The sequence below is a fragment of the Schistocerca serialis genome, chromosome 4 (assembly GCF_023864345.2).
Source record: "Schistocerca serialis cubense isolate TAMUIC-IGC-003099 chromosome 4, iqSchSeri2.2, whole genome shotgun sequence".
Lineage (NCBI taxonomy): Eukaryota > Metazoa > Arthropoda > Insecta > Orthoptera > Acrididae > Schistocerca > Schistocerca serialis.
In genome coordinates, this window is record NC_064641.1 from 755,434,451 (window position 1) to 755,450,107 (window position 15,657).

Sequence of the window (15,657 nt, forward strand, 5' to 3'; positions counted from 1 at the left end):
ACTGGTACTGATCAGCTTGTACCCTCGAGTATTTAAGGTAGTCAACGTCTTCCGCATCCGCGTTACTGTACTTTAAGTTTCAGGCGGGTTGAAGCCTCACACAGTTCCTGAACAACAACGTGTTTTCAATATGTGGTATCAGTAAATAGCAAGAAATCGTTGATTAATGTCCAAGAAAGGGTCATTAAAAGACTTTCATTAACAGACTTTTCTAAACCTTGACCGCTATATATAGCAATATTTGTGCCAGCTGGAAACACACTACATTTCAACGCTTCATTTACTCTTACAGCCGCATGCATCTATTTTTCCTACTCTAATATTTTAACTAAAAATTCTGCGAGAAAGTCGAGGTTCGAATCATTTCGTGAAGAAAGAGAGAGAGAGAGAGAGAGAGAGAGAGAGAGAGAGAGAGAGAGAGAAGAATAGTAATGGTAGAATCGGAGAGGGGTTGAGTAATAATTTGCACGCACTATACCTACAGGGTTTTGGAAATGTGACATGTTTTTCTACATCTGCATTCATACCATGCAAAGCACTGTGATGCGCACGACAGACGGTATTTCTACCTTCAACAGAGATTGCGGTTTATGCCCATTCCACTAGCGTACGAAGCGCGGCAAGAAAAACTATTTTAAAAATTAGTTTGTTAGTTATTTGCACGTTCCGTTGATCGTAGTTACGACATCTATGATATGGAACGAGTTAGTTTTAAAATAATAATACATCTTCAGGCGAAAAATATGGCAAACTACTGACCATTTACATTAATCCTTAAGTCATTTTTAATTTCTTTTTAATCGGGATACAGTTAGATTAGATTAGGATAGATCAGACTCAGTTTTCGTTCCATGGACCCAGAAATGAGATGATTCTCGTTGGTATGGAACATGTCAGAAAGTATAACATAAAAAATATAGAAGATTTGAATATAATACTCACTTCCCTGATAACTTGTCTGGAGATCGACAAGATATGTTAATATATTAAAATAAACTGGAAATACTAATATTTACAGAATTAATACACTGTCAGAATGATACATACTAATACACTTTTAATAAATTTATCATACACAAAATACGAGCTGTCAAAACTGATATCTAACAGATATTTTTGCTTACGCCGGTTTAACAGTCCCTGTTAATATGTTCATCTAAAGAGTAGGAGTTGCCTATCAAAAAGTCTTTCAAACTCAGTTTAAACTGTTTTAATAGTTGCTGGCAATTAACGAAAACGTTTGTTCCTGAATATTGGACCCCTTTTTGGACCAAGGTAAGTGATTTTAGGTTTTCAAGTGGATTGTTCTTATTCCTGGCATTGAGACCATATACTGAGCTATTGACTGGAAATAGAGGTATATTATTTGTAACAAATTTCATTAAGGAATAAATATATTGAGAAGCAATAGTTGGACTACGCAATTTCTTGAAAAAGTTTCTACATGATGTTCTTGAATTTACACCACAAATGAGTCTTATTACACTCTTTAGCCCTCTAAAAACTTTTGCTCGGTTTGACGAGTTACCCGTGAATATGATTACATAAGACACAATAGAATGAAAGTAAGCAAAGTATGCAAGTTTTTTTTATGTATTCACATCTCACGCATCTGACATCATTCGCATTGCAAAAACAGACTTGTTTAGGCCCTTCAGCAATTCTGTGGTATGCTCTTCCCAACTAAACTTATTGTCAAGCAGTAAACCCCTCAAATTAGCATTGGCAACCTCTTTTATCTGCGTGTCTTCATATGTTACACACATGTTGGAAGGATTTCTTTTACAGGTTCTCAACTGCATACAGTGGCTATTTTCGGAGTTTAATGACAATGAATTAGTTTGAAACCGTGATTAGTTAGTATGTATTATAAGTTAGTGATTAATTAATTCAATCTCTCTCTCTGTCTCTTACACACACACGCGCTCAAAATCATATTACTACACATTCAGAAGGTCTTCTATGAAGTAGAAGGGTTTGTGAAGCAGATATGATTTCAGTTTATGTTTGAAGTTAATTTTATTATCCGCTAAATTCTTTACTTCACTCGGCAGGTTATCCAAGATTTGTACAGCTGAATACATCACTCCATTATGAGCAACACTACTGCCTAGTGGTAGATGTTATGTCATTTCTCCTTCTGTACTCTGTTCATTACAAGAATAAATCGGATATAAACAAACACAAATGCGATAACTGATCAGGAGCCGTAGCACAAGTACACTGGTGTTGTTACACTCTTCGAAGTAGGTCCTACTTATGTATTACATATATTGTAAGTTACGTTAAGTGGAACTTTAAGATATTCTAATGTATTAACATACATCAACTTTTTTCTTAATCACGCTTTAGCTACGTAGTTTTTATTTCAAAAGTAGTGTACAGTCACACTCTCTGTACTTTTGCGCTCTGATTGTCGCGCTGTTAACACGCAGTCTGAAAATGGCTTACGCTACTTCCTGTTCCGAAGTGAAAAACACGTGTGGAACACGGTTGAAAAGTGCCAACAAGTAGGTTGTCCTTAATGTTTTCCATAAATTTACATAAAAATCGGATATGAAGTTTTCGTGGGACTGTATTTCATACAGTTGGGATACAGATACGAATTGGATGTGTAGCGGACTCAGTAGTGTAGCAGATAGATAACTAAGTGCAATTCATGGATCGCTGGTGAGTCTTGCGTTTGTCACATTTTTTCGTTCAATTTGAAATACCTACATCTCGTAACAGTAAAATTCACAGTCATTTTTTATGAATAATGCACGTCTTCTTGTTGGTAATTACAGATTGCACGCGAAATTCCGATTTTGGTTTCAAATACAAATTCTTAATAATCGATATTTTATGAAAGATTGTTAATAAAATCAAAACCTTCTGCCCGGCGTTCGACATGTACTCAGGTCACTAAATGTCAGAAGTGGCGTTCGCTTTAAGCGGATGGCGTTGTCAATAAAGACTGCTCAATTTAAGAAAACATAACAATTTAATTTTTTATGCCAAAAATGAAAAACGAAATACTCTTTATTTGGACTATGTCCATTATTTTACACCACAGATGTAGTCTCACACGAACCAGAGTGGTAAGTCTCGTAGAAACATGAAAACAATAATTTTCACAGCATCGAGCACACCACAGAAGCGCTGCATTCTTACATTTGCCACTGTACCTTTACAATAAGAACCCAGCAGAACTGATCTGGAGCCAAGTTAAGGAATTTGGCCTGAGAAATAACAAGACTGTTAAGCTGACAGACGTACTGGAACTAACGCGCGCAGCTTTTCCACGCGTCACTGCCGAACGCTGGCGGCATATACTCGTAGAACGGCACGTCATAAAAGAAGAGGAAAAAATGCGGCGCCTGGGTGGGTTCGCGGATTCTGTTGTTGATCTACTCGTTATCAACGTAGCAGATGATAGTTCCAGAACTGAAATGTATTTCTCGGATTCGGATAAGGAAGGAGCTAAAGGATTACCAGAGACTGGCTGTATTTATTACCTTCAGTGGCTTCCATAGTCAACAGAACAGTGAAATCCCTGCAGTATGCTTTTGCATCACACATAGCTCGCTCAGAAAAATTACCCTGTGGTGAAGTCAAGAATTTCATCACTCTTGATTGTAATTAGAATTCTACGTTAGGTGAGAACGAGAACATTTTATGTTTTCCGTCTGGCTACCTACGATACATAGTGTTCGTTAGTGCTGGAGTTTTGCCGAATATTATTTCATTCCCTTTAAAAATTAAATGACATTCGAAACCATACGGTACTGTTTCTTTGATGGTCTCTTTTTACGCCTGAACTACAACTGCTCACATCATTGCAGGTTAGTTGGATCAGCTGGCTGTCCAGCGCAGTCCTAGTTTAATGCGCGGTTAAAGCTGCTGTCCCATATTATCACTCAGTCTATGTGCATGTAGCACAGTATAAAACATATCCTTGTAATCGTACTTGACTGTACTGGACACAGCTTGGTTTACGCTCCACGTGAAACGAAATCCAATGGGATTCAAGCAAACACGGAAGAATACTTGGGGAGTGTCGTAGGACCGTTGCTATTCACAATATATATAAATGACCTTGTGGATAACATCGAAAGTTCACTGAGGCTTTTGCGGATGATGCTGTAGTACATCGAGAGGTTGTAACAACGGAAAATTGTACTGAAATGCAGGAGGATCTGCAACGAATTGACGTATGGTCCAGGGAATGGCAATTGACTCTCAATGTAGAAAAGTGTTATGTGCTGCGAATACATAGAAAGAGAGATCCTTTATCATTTAGCTACAATATAGCAGGTCAGCAACTGGAAGCAGTTAATTCCATAAATTATCTCGGAGTACGCATTAGGAGTGATTTAAAATGGAATGACCATATAAAATTAATCGTCGGTAAAGCAGATGCCAGACTGAGATTCATTGGAAGAATCCTAAGGAAATGCAGTCCGAAAACAAAAGAAGTATGTCACAGTACACTTGTTCGCCCACTTCTTGAACACTGCTCACCGGTGAGGGATCCGTACCAGATAGGGTTGATAGAAGAGATAGAGAAGATCCAACGGAGAGCAGCGCGCTTCGTTAAAGGATCATTTAGTAATCGCGAAAGCGTTACGGAGATGATAAATAAACTCCAGTGGAAGACTCTGCAAGAGAGACGCTCAGTAGCTCGGTACGGGCTTTTGTTGAAGTTTCGAGAACATACCTTCACCGAGGAGTCAAGCAGTATATTGCTCCCTACTATGTATATCTCGCGAAGAGACCATGAGGATAAAATCAGAGAGATCAGAGCCCACACAGAGGCATACTGACAATCTTCTTTTTCACGAACAATACGAGACTGGAATAGAAGGGAGACCCGATAGAGGTACTCAAGGTACCCTCCGCCACACATCTTCAGGTGGCTTGCGGAGTATGATGTAGATGTAGAATGTTTACAACAGGTTTATTCTTATGACGAAAAGAGTATAGTACTGTATTTACGAATGTTACTGTTGAACGGTGATTTATTGTTAACGACAAAAGTGATTAGAGAGTAAATGTACCGGTGAGGCTGATTTCAGTAAATCGAACTCTACAAGAGTTCCTATACTGAGATGACAAAAGTCATTAGATAGCGTTATTCACATTTACAGATGGCGGTAGTGTCGCTTTACAAAGTATAAAAGGGCAGTGCATTGCCGGAGCTGTCATTTGTACTCAGGTGATTCATGAGGAAAGGTTTCGGATGCGATTACGGCCGCTCGACGGGAATTAACAGACTCTGAGCGCGGAGTGGTGCTTGGAGATAAACGCATGGACAATTACATTTCGGAAATCGTTAGGGAATTCAATATTCCGCCATCCACAGTGTCAAGAGTGTACCAAGAATACCTAATTTCAGTCATTACCGCTCGCCACGGACAACGCACTGATCGACGGCCTTCACTCAACGCCCGAGAGAAGCAGCGTTTGCGTAGAGTTGTCACAATGCGTTAAATACTTACGTTTCAATATCATGTGAATCAAATTAGGGTCTCGTGTTTGATGTATCAGTTGACAGTATTATCTACATCTAGGTCTGTATCTATACTCTGCAAACCACCGTGAGATGCATGGCAGAGGGTACGTCCCATAGTACCACTTACAAGGGTCTCTTCCTGTTCCATTCACATATAGAGCCCGGGATGAATGATTGTTTGAATGTCTCTGTGCGTGCAGTAATTATTCTAATCTTAACCTCACGATCCCTAAGTGAGCAATATGTAGGTGGTTGTAGCATATCCCTAGAGTAATCATTGAAAGCCAGTTCTTGAAACTTTGTTAATAGACTTTTTCCGGATAGTTTACGTCTGTCTTCAAGAGTCTGTCAGTTCAGTTCCTTCAGTATCTCTGTGACACTCTCCCACGAATTAAACAAATCTGTGACCATTCGTGCTGCCATTTTCTGTATACGTTCAATATCCTCTGTTAGTCCTATCTGGTACGGGTCCCAGACACTTGAGCAATATTCTAGAACAGGTCGCACGAGTGATTTGTAAGCAACCTCTTTTGTAGACTGACTGCACTTCTCCTGGTTTCTACCAATAAACCGAAGTCTGCCAGCTGTCTTTACTCACGCTTGTGTGAAATAACCGCAGAAATCAATGTAGAACGTACAATGAACGTATTCGTTGGTAACAGTACGACATAGCCTGCAGCGCCTCTCCTAATCTCGTGGCCATGTCGGTTGGACCCTAGACGAGTGGAAAACCGTGGCCTGGTCAGATGAGTCCCAATTTCAGTTGGTAAGAGCTGATTATAGGGTTCGAATGTGGTGGAGACCCCACGAAGTCACGGACTCTGGTTGTCATCAAGGCACTGTTGGTGTTTCCCGAACGGTGTGGGCTGTGTTTTCATGGAGGGGACTGGGTCTGTGGTACAGCTAAACCGACCATTGAGTGGAAATGGTTGTGTTCGGCTACTAGGGGACCATCTGCAGCCATTCATTGGTTTCATGTCACCAAACAAGGACGCATTTGTTGTGGATGACAATGGGCAATCTCAACGGGGGACAGTTGGTCGAGATTGGTTTGAAGAACATTCTGAACAATTCGAGCGAATTATTGGAAACCCAGATCGCCCGATATGAATCTCGTCGAACATTTACGGCATGTAATCGAGAAGTCAGTTCGTGCACAAAATCCTGTACCGCCAACAGTTTCACAATTATAGACGGCTATAGAGGAAGAATGGCTCAACATTTCTGCAGGGGACTTCCAGTGACTTGTTGAGTCCATGCCACGTCTAGTCAGGGCACTACTGGACACTACGACATGCAGATGGAGGTCCGAAACGATGTTAAGGAGGTATCCCATGACTTTGGTCAGCTCCGTGTAGAGTGTGCACTATACTTTATCCTTACTGGAGGCGTCTGTGCAACAAACACTTTTTTCCTCAATGACGACTTAGCTCTGCTTATGATGCTACAAGGCATTAGTGAATTAAAACAGGAAAGCAAGTCAACTTTTCTATGCTTTCATCTCCAAAATATGATATTATCCGTAATGCAAAAGTTTAAACATTATCTGTAAAATGTGATTCCAAGTTCAGGTTATTAGTAATATGATCATTTAAGGATTTAGAACGTTCTGTTTCCTTAACTGATTGTCCCTCCTGCAGTATTTCTAGGGATATGGTCATGTCTCGTGCAATACTTAATTACATACATTATGTTTTATCTGAATTCAGTGACTGTCTATTTGCAGGGAACCTGTTATTAGTTTTCAAGAAAATGTTATTTACGTTTACAAGTATGGAAGTTACTCAATTAGGCTTGATTATAATACTTGTACCGTAAGCAAAGAGAACTATTTGCATCATGGGTGTATGAAGGAAGATCATGTATGTGTAACAAGAACGGATGAAATATCGATCCCTATGGTACACCTGTAGTGATTGTTACCACTCTGAAATCTCAGTTTCATTGAGACAGATTCAGTATCTTCTTTTGAGAGGGGTGTGTCATGGGTTGTTGCATACATAATTCTTAGCATTATCTTCGAGATGGAGGTAAATAGTAGGACTGGTCGGTAATTATTTATATCTGTTTTACTACCTTTCTTATGAAGGGGTCTTACAATTGCATATTTCAATCTGTCTCGAAATATTCCCATTGATAGTGATGTGTTCTGCTTATGTGATTAAAAACATTGTATAAATGTGAAGAATATGTTGGTACTTAACCCAAGATGTTACCATGTTCGGAATAGTTGGTTTTGGAGTTAACTAAATTCTTATATATTTGGCAGAGCATCGAGTAATTGTAATTTGTCTTATGTATGAAGCATTGCTCCTTGCACACGAGAGAATTTTACTGCTTCATCCCTTCAGCTGTCCGTGCCATTCTTCTGAGCTACTTTAAGAAACTAATTATTAAATACATTGATACCTGGCTGTTATCACTTATTATTTGGCTGTTTTCTTTAATAACAAAGTCCTCAACTCCTTAACAAAGAAACCGAGCGTAAAGATAAATAAAGTCTCCTTCCTCCGCCGACAGTTCTACGTGGGAAAACGTGAAACAACGATTTTGGCGTACGTCTGCATAGAAAAACTCGAAAATAAATTTTGCTTGGACTAAAATAACGGCTCCTGAAAATATTTTCATGTGTTATTGCTGTAATTAGTCCTCTAAGAAGTAGGTTCATTTTATAATCTGTTTATACAACAGAAACTGCGAAGTTGCCAGATTGAGTTATTTCGAAAACTATTATCAGTGGGAGGAATTACAATTAGTTGCGTGAAAAAGCTGTCTCTAGTTTCCGTAACACGTTGCGAACTTGCGCGAACGTTTCGGGGCTTGAGAGCAAAAGCGAAAATTTCGTTGGCATCCAAGATTATCTGCAGGCGGCGATATTTTCTCAAAGGAGAGACGGAATATTCTTCTAGTGTATTCTTCCAACGCACACAGGCGCAATACTCGCAGCACATCGATGCAGTTTTTTTACTTTCGTGATAAGAAATTTCACAGAAATTTTTTACGTGCAAAAACGAACGTTGACACAGTGGATGTGGTAACAATTTCAGATTACTGTTGACGGTTTTAGAAATGCAGGCGGATCGTATATTTAGTAACGACTTAAAGTCGCTATATGTACTCATATTTTCTAAATTTTATATTTCACTTCCATATAGTGTGTAAAGATAACGTCTGATTAAATGTTTCCACGTGCGCAATTTAAGCACTAGCAGATGCTGCTGCTGTCGTGGTCTTCAGTTCGAAAACTGGTTTCATGCAGCTCTCCACGCTACTCCATCCTGTGCAAGGCTCTTTACGTAACTGCTGCAGCCTGCATCCATTTAAACCAACTTACTGGATTTGGTCGCCTCCCACAATTTTTACTCCCACACATCCTTCAATTACCGAATTGACCATTACTTGATGCCCCAGTATACGTCCTATCAACCAGTCACTTCCTTTAGTCACACTATGTCATAAATTTCTTTTTTCTCCAATTCGTTTCAGTACCTTCTCCTGTGTTATCTGACTTATCCACCTAATTTCCAGCGCTTTTCTATAGGATCACATTTAAAAAGGTTCTATCTTCTTAACTGCCTATGGTCCACTTTTCACTTCCACACAAGACTACAGTCCAAATAAATACACACATCAAAAAATGTTTTGCATTACTCCGCTTCCCAGAACTCATGAAGACAGACGTTGACTGTGCATATTATATCACAGACAGAGTCCCTTTGACTATTCAGAGATGACACTAAACCCGCCCAAAGATGTAAACAACCATACATGGGCAGCGCCTATTAGACGGAGGGTGTCCGACAGCCGGTCAGTTCCAGTCACTCCACCAGGAAGAAGGTACATGGCACGTGTTTTCTGTAGTTCAACCATGCCTAGACGGTCAGTACCGCGGTTCGATCGCGTCCGCATTGTTATTTTGTGCCAGGAATGGCTCTCAACCAGGGGAGTGTCTAGGCGTCTCGGAGTGAACCAAGGCGATGTTCGGACATCGAGGAGATACAGAGAGACAGGAACTGTCGATGACATGCCTCGCTCAGGCCGCCCAAGGGCTACTACTGCTGTTGAGACACGTCCAGAGCTGTTACAGGTTGGCTCTAGGAACGCTCTTCCGCGTTGAAAAACTTCTGCTCTCCACCATACTCCCCAGACAAGTACATTATTGAGCATATCTTGGATGCCTTGCATCATACTGCTCAGAAGAGATCACCACCCCGTTGTACTCTTGCTGATTTATGGGCAGCCCTGCGGGATTTATGGTGTCAATTGTCTCCAGCACTACCTCAGACATTAGTAGAGTCCATGCCACGTCGTATTGCAGCAGTTCTGCGTGATCACGGGGGCCCTACACGATATTAGGCAGGTGTACCAGTTTCTATGGCTCTTCATTGGGCATTCTTATTCACATTTAACGAAAAGTTTAAGATTCTTGGTGAGCAACTTTGAACGTCGAAGTGACATACATGACATCGAGATAACCAACCTAAGAGTAGAAAAGCAACCATAGTAGCTTAGTGCTGGAAGTGCATCAGGACCAGATGAGATACCTATAAAATTCTGCAAAGATTATGGAAAGAAGTTGCTCCTCTTCTAGCAACAGTTTCTTAGTTCCTTCGAGCGTCGAAGGGTACCTAACACTACGATCTGAACAGGCATCGGAAGGCCCAACGGTACAGATCGATTGCCTTGTCATCCTCAGCCGATAGGCGTCATTTGATGCAGATATGGTGTTGCATGTGGTCAGCACACCGCTCTCTCAGCCGTCGTTAGTATTCGTGACCGGTGCTGCTATTTCTCGGTCAAGCAGCTCCTCAATTGGCGTCACAAGGGCTGACCACTACCTACGGATTATGGCTCGGAGGAACCATGTTGAATATTACTTTTCATGCAGCCACAAGACGTCGCGTTACGACTCAAACTGTGCGCAATAGGCTGCATGATGCACAACTTCACTCCCGTCGTCCATGGCGAGGTCCATCTTTGCAACCACGACACCATGCAGCGCGGTACGGATGGGCCCGACAACATGCCGAATGGACCGCTCGGGATTGGCATCATTTTCTCTTCACAGATGAGTGTCGCATATGCCTTCAACCAGACAATTGTCGGAGACGTATTTGGTGGCACGGTCAGGCTGAACGCCTTAGACGCTCTGTCCAACGAGTGCACCAAGGTGGAGGATCCCTGCTGTTTTGTGGTGGCCTTATGTGGGGCCGACGTACGTCCCTGGTGGTCATGCAAGGCGCCGTAACTGCTGTACGATACGTGAATGCCATTCTCCGACCGATAGTGCAACCGTATCGGCAGCATATTGGCGAGGCATTCGTTTTCATGGTCAACAATTCGCGCTCCCATCGTGCACACCTTGTGAATGACTTCCTTCAGCATAACGACATCGCTCGACTAGAGAGGCCAGCATGTTCTCCAGACATGAACCCTATCGAACATACCTAGGATAGATTGAAAAGGGCTATTTATGGACGACGTGACCCACCAACCACTCTGAGGGATCTACGCCCGAATCGCCGTTGAGGAGTGGAACAATGTGGGCCAACAGTGCTTTGATGAACTTGTGGATAGTATGCCACGACGAATACAGGCATGCATCACTGCAAGAGGACGTGCTACTGAGCATTAAAGGTTCCGGTGCGTACAGCAATCTGGACCACTACCTCTGAAGGTCTCGCTGTATGGTGGTAAAGTATGCAGTGTGTGGTTTTCATGAGCAATAAAAAATGCAGAAATGATGTTTATGTCGATATATTTCCCGATTTTCTGTACAAGTTCCGGAACTGTCGCAACCGAGGTGATGCAAAACTTTTTTTGATGTGTGAACCTTCAGGAAAGACTTCCTAGCACTTAAATTAATATAACAGGTTAATAAATTCCTGTTTTTCCGTATAGCTTAATTTTTGAACCATTATCTCAGCAACGTAATCAACATTCCTCAAGTCATTAAAGCTACAAGTCACAGTTGACTTTTACTAGCTCCGTACATACACGAAGAAGAAAACTATTGTTTACTAAGTCTTACCACTCACAACTTGGAATGAAACTTTCAGACACCTACCGACTTGGGGTTTACACAGGGTGCTCATCTCTTGTTTCACTTCGTGGAGAGTGCACGGCAACCACTTCTCCAGATTTTTACCATCGCCAAAATTACCGGCATGCAGAGCAGGCACTGACTGCTGCAGACTGTCTCAAAATTGATTCCAAATGGTTACGGGTCACATTAAAAAGTTAAATGGGTATTAAATGGGTAAATGGTAACATTACAAAGAATTCAACGTACAATAAGACAATAGCGTACAGTAAAACGTGACAGAACAAAATTTCACGGTACAATAAGACAATAGCGTACAGTACAACGTGACACACCGACTAAGACAGAATAATCTACGTTGTGCTTGTGGAATACTGATGTATCTGAGTGGCGTTACCATAAAAGTATGTATGAAAGGTTTACAGAAAAGTCTTGAAACATCGTAAACAAACATTGTGTAAAGACACTTCGTGCTCAAATTCAAAATTGGTGAAAGGTACACAAAACAGCAATAAGCAGGAGTCTCAGTAATTTTAACTCTAACGAATGGCTGTCGGACGTTGGAAGTATTCTGGCTGTGCGACGTCCTGCGTCGTTTGGTATGAGGGGCGTATCAACAGACGATTTTTAGGCGAGCTTTGGTGACAAACAATATGTAACGACAATGTATCGAATTCACTTTGCTACTGTCGTGTAGTTCATGCGTATCAGACAATAGTGGAACAGAATATGTAAATGAAACTCATATGCTAATTTGTAATACGTTATATATGCGTTAATAAAAACAGAATCACGTGAAATGTATTATTGAAACATTCGAAATGCCACATAATTTTTATTTCAATGATCAATTATTTCCAGTGCTTTAAAAATATTGCACATACGGGGGAAAAGGGGGATGGGGTGGACAAAAATATGTGAACACCAAAGCAAAACACATTAGCGTGCTGAATACGGTGTAGGAAACTCGTTGGCATTCAAAACTACCTCCAGTCGGTGCGGAGTGGGTAAACACAGGTTTTCAAAGGTTCAAATGGCTCTGAGCACTATGGGACTTAACATCTATGGTCATCAGTCCCCTAGAACTACTTAAACCTAACTAACCTAAGGACATCACACAACACCCAGTCATCACGAGGCAGAGAAAATCCCTTGACCCCGCCGGGAATCGAACCCGGGAACCCGGGCGCGGGAAGCAAGAACACTACCCCACGACAACAAGCTGCGGACGATTCTCAAAGGAATCTTGTACCTTTCTTCTTGCAAAATATGAGTTCGGCTAATGATGATGGAGGTGGATAGCTATAACGCACCCTTCTTTCCAAAGTAGACCACAATGCTCAGTAATATTGAGATTTGGTAACTGTGGTCGCCAGGAAAGATCCAACAATGCATCCTCGTGCTCACTAAACCAGTCCTGGACGATACGAGCGGCATGAACAGGGGGTCTTCTATCGTCCTGGAATACATCATCACCATCGTGCATCAAACACTATGCCTTGGGACGGACCAGATCAGCCAAAATGGTCACAAAATCCTCGGCAGTAATGCAACCTTGCACAGTAACCATAGGGCCCATGAAATACCACGACATGGTTGCCTAAATCACCGAACCCCCGCCATGTTTCACTCTTGGGACGTGCACTCGGCTGGAAACTGTAAACAGTGTGAAAGTAGACTCTTCCGACCAGTGATATTCTTCCATTGCTCCATAGGCCAGGTTTTAGGGCTTCGACACCACGTTTTCCGGTTACGGACATCTGCATCTCTTTAATTCCAATTCGCCCTTCAATTCCCTGCTTATGGAGTCCCCTTCGTGTTGTTTTCGTGCTGACATTGTTCTCGAGTGCGACATTCACTTCTGTAGTGACTTCTGAGCTGTCGTTCTCATATCATCGTTCACGGTCTTCTTCAATGATCACTAAACACATATTGCGTCCGCGTTGTGGCATAGCAGATGATATTTTTCCGCCTTCCCTCTATGCTGCATGAATCTTCGAAACGGTGGTTCTTGAAACACCAACACTTCGTTCCCTCGGTTAGAAGCACCCACAATACGAACACCAACAATGTGCCGAGGTTCGAATTCACTTGGCTCGTACATAGCGCACTCTCAACTACACGGAACACTGTTCTGATCTCGACGACGCTTGCAACGTATTGAGGACTTTGCACAGGTGCTGTTCGTGGTCAAATACAACAGCGCAACCAGGAGTCTTGGCTAGCACCTGTGTTTATGTTCAAGCACGGATTACTCGAGGTGTTTACACATTTTTGTGTAACCCCTGTAATCCTAAACAGTGTGATTATTTTCATCTCAAAACTGCGACTTGATTTTCGGTTTCTTAGTTACTGGTGTTCAAATGGTTCAAATGGCTCTGAGTACTATGGGACTTAACATCTGAGGTCAAAGTCCCCTATACTTAGAACTACTTAAACCTAACTAACCTAAGGACATCACACACATCCATGCCCGAGGCAGGATTCGAACCTGTGACCGTAGCAGCAGATCGGTTCCAGACTGTAGCGCCTAGAACCGCTCGGCCACAGTCGCCGTCAATCACTGATGTCCTCAACGCCTCTCTCACGTAACAAATAGCTATTGCTTCACAACTGTATTACAAGGTCTGATACGTCCGTTATCTTGGTTGTACCCATTCATAACACTAAAAATTTGTCTTTCTCCTTCTCCATTTCGGCCACACGGCTTTGGGAAAAATTACCCTAACAGTTGTGTCTTATCCAAAACCACTCTGCATTCAGCAGCAAGTGGAAGCTTTTTATCTGTTATCGTTGGCACGGCTTCCCCTCGGCATGTTCCAGCTGTTTTCTTTTTGTCACACTGTAAACTGTCGAAGCTTTTCTCATCCCTTTCTATTTCTGTAGTTTTCCCTCTATTTCATGTACTAATCTTACCCTATTATTTCTCGTTCTTGCTCTGTTCAGACGACTTCTTGTCCACACTGGCTCCTTTTGTACTGCTAACAACATTTTATGTTAGATGTTACTACTCACAAGACAGTAATTAGGAAATTGTTGAAGACAGTGTCAATAAGAGTGGCATTTCTTAACTTTCATGTATTCGTCACTACACATATCATTATTATTTTTGTTATCTTCATCATTAGCCTATATGTTGTTCATGTACTTTAAAAATTTTATTGATGACTCAGTAAGGATGTTTAATTAGATGTAAGAGTTGACACGAAGTCCCTGATCTTGCTAGGTGAAATAAAGGCATATATAAATAAATAGATAATGGTTAATTTCTCCAAAAAAAGTGTGACACCCGTAACAGCGCGGGGCTCTTAGCATCTGCTACATGCATAGACAGCATCTGCGTGTATGGCGTAAATACATAACACTGGGTTTAATTGCACAACAGACAATAACAGTGACGAGCTATTTACTTTGTCTCCCCCAGAGCTTTCGCATAGAATGAGCGTCTTTGTAGTTTCCTAAACGTTCGATTTCATTCAAAACACACATAGCGCATCAAAGCTTCAAGGTTATTTCTACTAGGAGTGCGAATACTTTCTGAAGCGTGGTGCAATATTGAGTGAGATCTAGCAACTCCGTTGAAGAGGTTTGCTGTTGGAAGTGCGTTGTTGCCTGTGTTGTGAGTCGGTTTACACCCGCCTCCGGGGTTCGCACTGGTCCCTTACCTTTGCTGCGACTCCCACGCGCCCTCCTGAAAGCGCGTCTGGCTAGTCCGAGCACAAACACATTCACACACACACTGAGTACTGGGTGCGCGACACGGCCGGGACTACGTTATCGCCGAACACTGCGTTACGGGCCCAGGTGACTGTTATCACAGGCTCAGCGCTGCCTGCTAATACCTACTGCCGCGACACCTGTTGTGCCGAAAGCAGCACCACGGCCGGCCGTGAGTCAGGCGCCGGTACTGGTGGCTGCGTGCGAGGATCGCGTGCACCGTCCTCTGTTACACTGCAGTGCATTCAAGGTGATAAACTGCGTAAGCTGCGCTCCACAAGGGAATCCTACGAGGAGATGTTACAGTCACTTTCCTTTTCCTTCCATCGAGTCCACTTCGTTCCAATCCCTCTTGAGAGAAGCGTTTTGTTACACTGGTGTCCAAAACTTGAAGACAAAAGTA

General features: G+C 42.0%; 1 protein-coding gene across 1 annotated transcript in view; it reads right to left on the bottom strand.

Annotated features, from left to right (window-relative positions):
* LOC126473298 (uncharacterized) overlaps positions 1-15,312 on the bottom strand; it is a 220,765-nt gene extending 205,453 nt beyond the window's left edge. The window contains exon 1 of the mRNA XM_050100268.1: positions 15,203-15,312. The gene's annotated coding sequence lies outside the window, so the exon portion shown is untranslated. The remainder of the gene's footprint in view (positions 1-15,202) is intronic.
* Positions 15,313-15,657: the final 345 nt, after the last annotated feature.